This window comes from Chlamydotis macqueenii, chromosome 10 (assembly GCF_036417535.1).
Source record: "Chlamydotis macqueenii isolate bChlMac1 chromosome 10, bChlMac1.mat, whole genome shotgun sequence".
Taxonomy (NCBI): domain Eukaryota; kingdom Metazoa; phylum Chordata; class Aves; order Otidiformes; family Otididae; genus Chlamydotis; species Chlamydotis macqueenii.
In genome coordinates, this window is record NC_141565.1 from 7,262,880 (window position 1) to 7,275,124 (window position 12,245).

At 60.4% G+C, this 12,245-nt stretch overlaps 2 long non-coding RNA genes across 3 annotated transcripts; one reads left to right on the top strand and one right to left on the bottom strand.

Annotated features, from left to right (window-relative positions):
• Positions 1–2,605: 2,605 nt before the first annotated feature.
• On the bottom strand, positions 2,606–5,513 carry LOC147599503 (uncharacterized). Its single transcript, XR_015259617.1, has 3 exons — positions 5,379–5,513; positions 3,903–4,103; positions 2,606–2,960 (listed from the first exon to the last, which is right to left on the bottom strand). It is a non-coding gene; the product is annotated as an uncharacterized LOC147599503 (long non-coding RNA).
• A 1,231-nt stretch (positions 5,514–6,744) lies between these two features.
• Positions 6,745–8,626, top strand: LOC147599504 (uncharacterized). Of its 2 annotated transcripts, none has more exons than XR_015259593.1 (3): positions 6,745–7,055; positions 7,175–7,237; positions 7,966–8,626. It is a non-coding gene; the product is annotated as an uncharacterized LOC147599504 (long non-coding RNA). The 2 variants fall into 2 exon arrangements; XR_015259594.1 differs by having other exon boundaries at positions 7,982–8,626.
• The last annotated feature ends 3,619 nt before the right edge of the window (positions 8,627–12,245 follow it).

The following is a 12,245-nucleotide window of genomic DNA, read 5'->3' on the forward strand; positions in this document are numbered from 1 at the left end:
TGCAGTGCAGTCCCACAGACAAGATGTACCCTCCAGCCTCCAAAGGAGTGGGACGGGGGGGAAGGGCTGCAGAATCCTAATTAGCTCTTTGGTATTAATGAACTGGCACTGGAGCAAACAAGCCAGCAACAGCAGCCGACACAGCTCCTGCCACCACCTCCCTCTCCTGGGTTGCCTGCACGAGGGGCTTGGTGGCAGAGCCCCCACAGTAGGGGACAGCCAGGGACACAGGGACCCAAGAAACACAGGGGACACGTGCCACCGTGGGACAGCAGCTCAAGCAGGGAGGCCGCAGAGCACACAGGGCAGAAGAACACATGGCAGGGCAAGGCACACCACGGTCCTGGTCCCTGTCTCCACAACTGACACCAGGAGATGCCACCACTCCTCAGATGAAGCCAGCAGCCCAGGGATGAGGCACCCAGTCACCAGGTATGCCAACGGGTGCCTGCTGGCTCAGAAACCGGAGAGCCAGCAGCTGGAAACACAACACATGCGAATAAATACTCACACTGGACACCCAGACCTCAGTCCCTGTTTAAGGGCTCCAAAAAGCTATGGGGCACCCAGCAGGCAAGCCAAGAGGGAGCCATGGAGAGTAGAGCCAGGGCCCCATCTCAGAGGTGCTGGGGACATCCTGCAATATTAATTAGCACTGTTAGTTAGCAAATGCCACTGGGCACAGAGAAGGAGCCTCCCTCTTGGCCAGGGAGGGCCAGTGACTTACAGCTCCTTTCTGGTCTCCAGGGCCAATGATGGGGGTGATGTGTGGGGAGCCCCTTCAACCCCCCAGGTGCAAACCCAGGAGCCACCTGCCAGCAGCTGCTGGATGCACAGCCTAGCCACAGCCCCATCACTGGCAGAGCACCCAGAGAGCACAAAAGGAGGAGTAAGCCCTGCAGAAAGCCACCCTCAAGCTCAGCATGATGCCAAAACCAAGCAACACAGGCAATTCTGCACAGAGCCATCACCCCAGTCACAGCCCCCAAGCCCAGCTCACCTCCCACCTGCCTTTACCAGTACCTCCAGCAACGAGCTCAGTCTGGGAGGACACACAAGTCCCATCCCAGTGCCTGGCTAACCAGGCTCCACCAGCCAGCACAACCACACAGAGCCCACACACCACATCCCACCCTTCCTCAGCCACTTTAACCTCTTATAAACTCTCCCGGAAAGGCAGGAATCGCTGTGTGCTGTGCTGAGCCACCAGAAGTTGATTAAGCCCTAATTAATTGCATTAAGGTCAGCCAATGTACTCTGTTAAGGAAGAAAGCCAATAATTAAACTCCACGTGGTGCGTGCTTCTGCCATCAGCTCCCCAGGCCGCGGCAGCGCAGCCAGGCTCGGCAGGGTCACAGCCAGCACCGCTCGCCAGCACATGGCAGTGGCGATCGGGGAAATAATTAAGTGCCAGGCATAAAACCGTCAGCGCTTCAGCAGCCGGTTGACAAAACCCACCCAGCATAGATGTCGGCAGTGGGGCTGCCCAGGAACGTTCAAAGCGGAGGGGACCATGGGGGGACGCTGGCTGCATGGAGAGCATATTTTGTGGGGAGCCCGGGGAGGATGCAGCCATGCCTGGCCCGGCTGAGCCATTTCCCCGGTGGTGCTGGGGCAAGGAGAGCGGCAGGGGCTGGCACGGGTCCCTGCCTGGGGAGGGGAACCCTGCGGGTGCCGACAAAAGGGTTTTGTGTTGCCCAGACGAGAGCACCTGCCCCAGCGCTGGGAGCCGGCCAGGGGCACCATATGGAGGGGACCTGCCCCTCACCATGGCGGTGCCGTCTCGGCGCAAGGCCAGCCTGGCTGGGGATGTGGTCTCTGGCACGGAGAGAAGCCTGGGCGCTGAGCTGCACAGGATAGATCCATGCGAGCCCTGCCTCTGCCCATCTCTGGTCCAGCCTGGAAATGCAACTGCCAGCAGTGAGGTGATGGGTACAAGATGGGTACGAGCGTCAGGTTGTTCCTGGCCACGGGCACTATGTGCCCCGAGAAGGCGAGGGTGCTACGGGGTGCTGCACGGAGCCCCAGTCCTGAGCCAAAACCTCGCCTGGCCTTGGAGCCAGGGAGCGACGGGGCAGCAGGAGCCGTTCTCGGAGTGAGGAATGGGATGGGGTCCTGCGGCTTCTGGGGAGGGAAGAGGACGGGGCTGGGGGCTCTGCCCAGTCGATCCCTCCCCGATCCCTCCCTGGCAGCAAGCTCATTTAAGGCTTTTCTTTGCTCCCAGCTGAAAAAAAAATAAAGGCCAAGGTAATCTGCCTGCCTATCCCTCTTTGTCTCGGGGATAATAGCAGCCAGCAGTGTGGAGCCCCCCAGGGCTTTGCAGATTACAGCTTTCAGAGATGTCTAGTGCCTGGACAAAACCGAGAGGTGCTGGAGCAGAGCCGGATGGCGGGGACGTCACAAGGTCACCCGCTCCCTGCCTGCCTAACTGCATCTTCCCTCTCCTTCCCATGCCAGCGGCTGCTCAGGCGATGGGATGGCGGGCAACGGGACAGTGGGCAATGGGCTGGTGGCCAGGCAATGGGACAGCAGCAGAGTGCTCTTCTGGGCTTCCCAGCTCCCAAGGCTGACCCTTCGCTGAGGGCAGAGTTATGAATATTTCACCGAGGGTTTTTGCTTTTTAATTCACAATTCACCGATTCTGATAATTACACATCTGATCCGGGGGGGGTGGAACAGAGACAAAACCACATAACCCGCCACAGTAACCACGACAGCGCGAGCCGCGCTCCCGTACTCACGATGACTTGTTTGCAAACCACCTACAGACCCGAAACACCTGGCTGGAGAGAGGCGGGAATCGCTGTGCGGGGCTGATCTGCAGCTGGCTTTCCAACAACTCAAAGGGTCAAAGCACGAGAGGAAAACCCCCAAACCGATTCCCTCATTTCCCATTAGTTTCGTCTGGCAGGAGGCATCCCAGCCCCAGCAACGAATATCCGCTCAGGAATGTCTCATGTCTAAAAGCAAAAAAAAAAAAAAAAAGAAAAAAGAAAAAAGGGATGGGAGGAAACCCTACGCCTGACCTTCTTCCCTGTGGCTGAGTTCAAAAGGCTTGGAGGGGGCAGGCAGGGGCTCGCAGCACCTTGCGCTGGAGCTCAGCAGCGCGGATGCAGGCGGAGGGGCAGAGCGGAGGAAGATGCCATCCCGTGTGCATCCCTCTCCCCAGCTCTCCCTCCCCGCTGTGTTGCCCACACCAGCCCCAGGTCGTGGCCGGGCTCCGGCTCTGGCTCCCGCTCGGCCACTGCTCACCCTCCCTCCCGTCACGGCACACGTCATCCCTCCAAACACAGCCCACGTAGCTGGCGCGGCAACGCCAACACCGGCGAGCCAGAGTGGGCCCAGCTGGCACACCCCACGGCGCGGGGCTCGGCACCTTCGCGCTCCGCTCCCGTGCAGCCCACGTTCATTTCATTTATCAAAACCTTTGATAAAAACAAGAGCATCCTCCACAAAAACTTCTGAGGATGCAGCATCCATGCAGGTGTTTCGTAGACCCTAGCGTGCATGGACCCCTCGAAACACCCCGCATGCCCACTGTGTGCCACCCACCCCCAGCATCACCTCCTTCCTGCCTTTTAGATCCGGACCTGAGATGGAGAAGGGACCAGGAAGAGCAGAGGGGAGACGGAGGCACCAGACAATGAAACCACAGCTAAACCCGCCATCCTGGCTCCACAGATCTCGTCGCTCCTCTCCACTCGAGGTGCCCACGCCATCCCCCTGGCACCTTCCCCTGGAGGGTAGCACCCACGCCGGCTGCCGCCCGGAGCGATCCGCAGCATCCCGTTGGAATTGTAGCTCCGGCCTCCGTAGTGGATGGAGATAAAGACAAAACTACTTCCCCGCCCCGCTTATAAACAAGGGGCCAGATTCTGCTGCCGGCATCCGGCAGGCGATACCTGAGCTGGTGAGGCCAAACCCGGCCGCACAGCAGCTCCGTGGGGGGATCGCAGCTGGGATCTGGTGGCCTGCCCACGGTGCGGGGAGCAGGAAGCGCGGATCAGTCCCAGCTTCTCCTTTTACCTGGGGCCAGTGTGAATCCCAGCAGTGAAGGAGGAGCAGTGCGAAGCGAAGGTGGCTTGGGGAAAGGAGATCCCCTCCTGGGGACCGTATCAAAGACAGACGCAAAAGGGAAAATAAAAGACCGGCCCCCACCTGGTTCCCCGTCCCCGCTCCAGACAAAGGCGAACCCTGGCGTAGCAGTGCACATGTGAAACACAAACCCCTCCGAGATCCCAGGCCGGCCGAGGCCCCTGCAGCCCCACAGGACCCCCAGGACCAGCACCACGCGCAGACCCGAGCGATGGAGATGCCCAAACCGAGCCACAGGGCCCGCGGCGAAAATCGTGTCAGGAGAAGAGCCCACCCTGGGGAATGCAGCGCCCGGGAGGTACCTGGGCGATCCTCAGCCAAACCACAGGTGCCCCCCAATCGCAGGGCGTCCCAAGGCCACCCTCCCTGGGAGGTGACAGGTATTTATTGGGGTGAGTGGCTGTCCCCCCGTCCCCCCCGTGCTGGAGCTGCCATTGGTTCCCGCGCCACCCGGGCAGCATCGCTCTCCAGGGGCTTGCTCTGCCAGGGCCAACTTTACAAGGGAAGCAATTATTTCTTTTCTTTTTTTTTTTCCCAGCTGAAACAAAGACGAGGGCTTGAGCGAGTGAGAACACGGATGAGAAAACAGGCTGGGGTGGGGAGGGGGCTGGAAAAAAAACCACACAAACCCACAGATCTTGAAACAAGAGGGAAGGATAAAAAAGAAACCGGAGGCTGCAGAGGTAGACGTGGGGATGGGAGGGTAAAAAAATCGCAGCGGGAAGAGGCGGCAGCCGGGAACGGAGCAGGGAGCTCGGCCGTGTCACACGCATCGCGCCCCCGCGGAGCCACCGCCCCCCCCCTGCCCCCCGAGGCCGGTTGGGGGGATGCCGGGACCCCCGGGACTCAGTTCCTCGTGGTCCGGGGCTCTGCTGGGGAGAGCGGGGCTCGCCCCCCCCACCCAGGGCACGGCCCCTGCACCCCAAGGGTGCCCCCCCCCACTCGGGTGGGCTCGGCACCAGGCCCCCGCGTCCCCAGCCACGGTGGGGGACACAGCGAGCGGCCGAGGTGTCCCACCGAGCTCCCGCTCCCATCCACCTGCCACCGGGCTGCCGGCGCCCCGAGCCCACGCCCACGGAAGTGTCCCACGGCCAGGTTTTGTGTGGAGCACCCGAGAAGCCCCCTCGCCGCACCGCGATGTCCCCGGGACCCCCAGCCCTCCATCCCGGCGGCCTTTTCTCCCCGGCCGGCCAGGCAGCACCGCCCTCCCCGCTGGCTCCCGGCCCCCTCCGGCAACCGGATCCGTCCCCCGGTCGCGGTACCGGTACCGGTACCGGTCCTACCTGCGCGGCGCCGCTGCCGTCCCCGTCTGCAGCCGCCGCCGAGTCGCGCTGCCGTGGGGGCGGGCAGCGGGAAAAAGGGGGGGGGCGAGCGCCCCCTCCCCGCCCCCAGCCTCCCCTCGGCACGGCCGGTCCGCCCGGCCCCGGCCCCGGCCCCCAGCCCCGGCCGGGGGTCCCCGCCTCCTCGCAGCCTCCCCCCGCCCCGCGCTGCCCGACATCCCCACGGGACCCCCGAGGGGGCGGGCGGGTACAGCACGGGTTGTGCGGCACAGTCAGGGATGGGGGCACTGCTGGGGTGGGATGGGATCAGTTCAGGATGGGGGGCATGCGGGGAGCACAGCCTGGGACAGGGGTGCCCACCCTGGGATAAAGAGCAAAACCATCGGACCGAGCATCATCACCGGCTTCTTCCTCACTCGCTGCCCACCCAGCTCTGGCAGGGCCAGGGCCAGGGCTATCACTGTCCCCAGATGTGTGGCAACTGGGGACTGCAGGTGCATCCCACACCAGTGCCGCAGCCCGGGGCGCTGGGGCACACACAGGTCCCCCAAAAACACTAAAGCGTGGGCACCCCTCAGTGTCCTCGAGATGGGTACCACCACCTCTGAACTGAGGTGGCTGCCACCCACCCCCTGGATGACGCCAGCTCGGAGGGGACACTGCGCCCCAGCCACACACATGCCTCCCCCTTTGATGTCTCACAACCAATTTGTCTCCCCCTTCATCTCCAAGGGCTGGGGCCAAGCCGCAGAAAAATCAAAGGGAGAGCGCAGATGGCACCCGGGCTTGGGGACGCCAGCCCAGAGCACTCCCCGTCACACCAGGCAGAGAGGGGACAGCGAGAAGGGGACGCTAGGCTGCAAGACGCGGACCCTGTGAGGGCAGCAACTTCATCCTAAAACCACGAGGGAAGGTGGCCCACGGGGCTGGCTGGTACGTGGCTTGAGTTTGCCAGTGCTTTGGACTGACGTCCCTGCTCAGCTGCTTCCCCAAAAGCTCCCCCTTGCCCTTTGGTGGTGTCCTGCCCATCCAAGAAGACACTGCTTAGCGGTGTCCTGCCCGCTCCCAGCCCCACAGCGTTGCCGGCTGGAGGGTGGCACTGCTGCCGCGATGGCAGAGCTGGCCCTGGGTCTGTCCCTGGTGAAGGACGGGGACAGGGAGTGGGTGGGCAGCTGCGTCCCACCAGGGCAGAGCCTCCCGGCTTCACCCTCACACTCTGGGACCACCCAAGCTGGACTCCTCGTGTCCACAGCCCCCAGGTCCAACCTGCTGCCATTCCTCCAGCATTAATAAAGCCATTAATTAATTAATGGGGGGGGGGACGCAGCTCAGAAGCCTGGGCACTGGAAGTGCCTCAATTCAGATCACGGTGACAAGCGGGCTCAAGGAGACGTTTTAACGCTGGGGTGGCTGGTTAGCACAGGCAAACTCCTCCCGGGTCGCTTCTGAAGCCCGGCGCACACTGAGCACAGGCCCGCAAAGGAAAAAAAAGGGTGGCAGGTGAGCTGGGTTTCCCAGGAGAGAAACCCGAAAGGGGAGCAGAGGAGCCCGGGCCACGCGTCGCACAGAGCCACCTTTCATTACAAAGGGAAGCAACTCGGAGCTGCCAGCGACGCCGACACGATGTGAGAGGGGATTTTTCAGGCTCATGCAGCAACAAAGGCAGTTAAATCTAGCCAGGTAAGAGGCTTTCGAGGTTAGCTGGTCGTTCCCACAGCACAGGCTTTTTTTCTTTTATCTTTCTTTTTTTTTTTCTCTTTCATTTTTTTTTTTTCCTCTTTCTTTCTCTCCTTTTCTAGGGGGAATTATTTTTGGTAATCCGTGCGTTGCTGCTCGTTGGGCGCTGGAGCAGAAGTAAGCAGGTAAGCGGTGCTTTCATCCCCAGCCCAGCTTCCCACCGCGGCTGGGACTCCAGCGAGGGGCTTTGAGCCTCAAAGGGAAGCGGGGCGGCTTGGCCAAGGCAGCTGGAGCGGCGCGGCACTCACGGCAGCTGGGAAGGGCTTTTTTTTTTTTCTCCTTTTTTGATTGAAGTGATAGCAGCAGAAAGCTACCTGGAGATGCGGAGCTTTCACACCAAATGCCGGTTGCATTGGTGGAAGTTGGGTGCCGTAAGGCATCGCTGGGTAGTTTGGGGCAGAGAGCAGGGTGCACCCACCATCTCCTCCTGCCTGGACAGGTCAGGGGGGGACGGGGGCATCCCTGGCACCAGCGTGGGCAGAGGGATGGCCTTGCGGAGTGAAGCAGGGCCTCGGCGCTGCTTTGGGTGGCACCAGCTGCCCATCCCCTCCTGGCAGGGCAGAGGGGGGCTGGGAATGGGGAAAACCACCCGTGACACCCATGTCCTTCTCCCCCCAGGGAGCCCAGCACCCTTGTGCGGGGAGAGGTGGGTGCTGTGCTCCTGGGGCAGGAGGATGCTCCCATCGCCAGCTCTGCAGGGAGCCCGGGCAGTTCGGGCACCTTGGTAGGGTATTTTGGGTATCGTCCAGGATGGAGCCCAGACCTTGAAGCCTGCTGGAGGCCAGGAGGGTGTTTTTGAAGGGATCTGTGTCCCCAGAGACCCATGTGCCAGCCCTGGTCATTCCTTGACCAGGGTGGGCTTTGTCCAGGGCAGCTGCCTTCCCGCGGTTCGCCGAGCGGAGGATGTGCCAGTGGCCCGTGAGTCAACACCTTCTCCTGGCGCTTCGCATCAGCAGGTGGGATGTGAAATGAACCCAAAGGCTTCAATGAGCCGTGCCGGAAGAGGCAGCGCCGGCTCAGTGAGCTGCAGCACTGTGTGGGAAGCCCTGGCCTCTCGCCATCCCAGGTTGGGCTGTGGGACATGGCCCTGATGGAGGGTGGCCATGACTCATTTCCCTGATGGAGCTCATCGTCTTGTCCTTCTCCTGGTGGGAGCTCCTTGGACATCATCCCACCAAGCCCAGAAGACCCTCTGATGATCAAGCTGGTGCAACGTTGCACGGACTCCATGCGTCCTCTCGCGATGCCATTTGCATCACCCCAGGCCACGTGCTGGGCCAGTACTGCACCGTGCCGGTTGCTTCCCACAGCCCCGCTCCGGTTAATGGTGCAACAAGAACAGCTCACCATGCCGTGCCACCCAGCGCCCTGCCCCTGCCCAGGGACCTCGCGCCCTGCCCCAGCGTGGGGTCAAGGCAATGGAGAATCCCTCTTCCTCCCCATCCTCCTCCTCCTCTCCCCCCCAGCCAGCCGGCATCCGCCGCTGCAACAAGATTAAACCAATTGCACCGTTATTTGTTTCATATTTAATAAGGGCTTGAGGAGCAGATCTCCCAGCAAGCCCCTGCTATCAATCAAACCTGCACAGAGTCCCCCTTTGCGCCCGCCTTTCCAAGAAGAAAGAAAACAAAATTGGACTAATTTATTATTCATTCGTTCATTAAGTCCGCATTAACCAGATATATTATAAAGGAAAACAGGATTGTGCCTTTTGATGGGCGAACGCTCTGCTCATGAATATCCATGAGGCTGCCCCCCCACCCCAGCACCTCTCCCGTGTGGAGCGAGCTGAGGGTGGGTGTCGACGGCGGGTGTCGATGGTGGGTGTCGACGGCGGGTCCCGGCACACCGCAGGGCTGGGAAGCTGCTCTTGGCTCTCTCCGCTTGCGTGGCATCAGGGAGCAACTGTGCTGTCCCATGGGGCTGCGGAGCTCAGGCCACCCATGGATGCCCAGGGCTGGAAGAGGGAGGCTGAGGGGGCAGGGGCATGATGGGGGTGTCCCGGGGAACACTGGGGTGGTGGGCTCCCCTCTTGCCTGCCTGGGGCTGAGCAGGGAGCTGAGCAGGTGTTGTTTCCGCAGCGTGAAAAAGCAGCATATGTCCCCGGTTCCTCAGCGCACGGCGGCGATGCCCGCCCCTCCCCTGATGCTGCCGGGAGGCAGAGCAGGACCCCGAGGTGCCAGCGATGCCCTGCGGGACGGGCACAGGAGTGGGGCGGCGTGTCCCCTGCTCCCTGGGGCACCTTGCATGAGCCCCTTGCTCCAACCCAGGGAGCACGGGCCAGGGCATGGCCAGGGCCCAGAGATGCTGCTGTAGGGACTGGCTGGCACTGTGTCCTCAGCTCACGGTGACACGCGCCTGAGCGAGCCCACGGCATCTCGGGCATCGGCAGGGCGTGGGAGAGCCAGGTCCCAGCCTGGCGCAGCGGTGGACCCCAACCGTGCCCGTTGGGGATGCAGCAGGAGGTGCAGCACCGGCCGCGCACGGAGAGATGCCGGGCGGCACATCCGCACGGATGTCCCTGCACCCATGCAGTCCAGCCAGACCCAGAAATAGGTTGGTTTAAAAAATGCATCACTCTGAAGTTATGTAAATGAAAGGCAGCAGCAAACAGAGCACACTGGCAAAAGGTTTCTTTTTTTTTTTTCCTCCTCCTCGCCAGCTTCCTCTGGTTAAAATTGGGTTGCAATTCATTAATAAAGGAACAGTTGTACTGAATAAGCTCCCGTGCTTAAATCAGGACAGAGAAGCGTAATTAACCCAGCTCCAGTCTGATGTGATAGAAGAGGAAAATGCTCTTCTGTTTTGGTCCCTTCTCTTAAAAGCCCGCTGCGTTCTCCCGGCCCCTTGGGAACGGAGTCGAGCTTCTTATTTAAAAATGGAGCTCGCAGCCTGGCGGAGCGGGTTCATGTATATATATAAAAGCTGTCATCATGATATTTTATTCATACCCCTCTTCCTCTTCCCTTTGCTTGGAAAATCCAGGAGCAGCCAGCAGGCAGCTTGGAGAGACAGAAAGCAAGAATCCCCTTTTAAAAATAAATTACAGATGCAAGTCACATTAGTTGAAGCCCCACGAGGTGGCGGATTCCCAAGCACCGGGGCTGGCACCAGCGCCTTGGCCGGGCGCGGTGGCTTCCCACCCCGAACACCAGCCCGGGGAGCGGGAGGGGACAGGCGGGGCGGCTTCGGCACCGGGGTTACGCTGCCGAACTATGCGAGCTGAGGACCTCGCTTCTCTAATTGGAGCTAGCACCTAAATTACAGCCTAATTACAGACGGGGCCACGAGGAGCTCCCGCCAGCAGGTCCCAGGGGTGGGATTCAGCCCACCAAGGGGGCCCATCCTCCACCATTATTTTTGGGGCTGAATTTGCCATCTTTCCGAGCGGCGGTTTGTCTGGGCGAGCTAGACACCGGCCGGCCGCCGTCGAGCTGGCACGCTGCTCCGCATGTTGATGCAGCATCCCTGCAGCTGGGCGCTGCTCTGCCCGGCCTTGCTCCCTGCTTCCTCAGCTGCCACTTTCTCACCTGCTGTAAAAATAGCTGGCCGGTGGCGTGGGAAGGCAAACTGTATTTTGGGTGGTCTCAGGGTGGGGAAGAGCTGCCCACAAAGAGGGGGCAGTGTGACCTCCCTGGGGACCTTCTCCACATTTCTCCTGCTTCTCTCCTGGTGTGCTGTGCCCGTTTCTTGCCCCCGTAGCGCTACCCCATGTGATTTCGAGTAGTTTTATTACCTGGGTTGATTCCCAGCACACGAGGGATGCTGGACCTGCTGAGCCATGAACCCATTGCACGCCCTGCGAGCGGCCGGGCTGGCACCGCTGGGTACCAGCACGGAGGAGCAGGAGCATCACTGGGGCTCATCCTCTCCTGCCATGTGCCAGCAACCTGGAAATCCTCGTCTGGGCAAGCTGGGACCCCAGGGCTGGAGGAGGTGCTGGGCAATGCTGGCCGGCCCTTTTGTAGCAGAGATGCTTCTGGTGAGGAGGAAAAAAAAAAGAGAAATCAGTGTTTGTTTCTTCTGGAGAAGATTGCTCTCTGCATGCTCCTTATATTTAGTTATTATTAAAGGGTTGTTTTGCTGTCAGTGAAAGCCTGCAATTACGGGCTCTCTCTTTTTTTTTCTGGCTGTCACTACTATTCCCCATGAATGCATTGCCCACAATTATAGCATTTCTGCATTTTAATGTAAAAAAAAAAGGAAAACAATTTTGAGATCTGGGCCGACACTTTTCATGTGCACATGGCTGGTTTCAGACTCCTCTGATTGTTTCCCCAAAGCCCACTTTGGGGGCTCAGACCACAGCAGGATGCAGCTGTGCACTAGCAGGGGCTCATGGCTCTTTTCCCCCTCGCTTGCTGGACCGGTACGCTGACAAGCAACATTCCTCACAGGAATCCCACTGGTGCCAACGCTGCGGCCGGGAAGCCAACGCCGTAGCTCACGCCCTGCTCCCATGAGCGCTGCTGGGGAAAAAACCATACGATTTTCATTGAAGATCCTTATAAATTTCCCTTGGTCAAGTAAATAACAGCTGATGGCTGGAAACACGCTTCGTGCCCTGCATCTGTCCATGGCAGCTCCACATCGTGTCTCCCGCACCCTACATCCCTCCCCAGTCCCCTGTGACATGGGACATCCCCACCTGGAGCCAGCATCCCCGAAGGAACAAGGGATGCAGCAGATGGGGCAGATCCGGCTTTGCCAGACCCCGAAACCTCGAGGTGCCTGGAGGAATTCCCCCAGAGTTCACGGGGACACAGCTCCTCTTTCCGAAACCCTCCTCCCCGCTTCTATCACCGCTAATCTAACGTGGCTAATTTTAAACAAAGCTGCCCTCCCTTGACATGCATCTCCCCGTGGCATTGAAATTAAATGTAGGCTGTAATTCGGCATTTGAGAAGCGAAAGGGATGGTGGCCCTAAGGGAAAAGATAACAGCTTGGCTGTTTGTGTTAAATAGCTGTCTGCGAGCTTCAAACTGCAGCCGGAGATTCGGCTCGCCAGCGGGCACTCTGCCAGCTGCCGGCCCGCTTGCTGGCTGCAGCTCCTCCGCAGCGGGAAGCTGGGCGAGGAGGGATCTCAGCCCCGACCCCCCCACTCCATCTCACAGGGCATCTGCTTTTCTCTC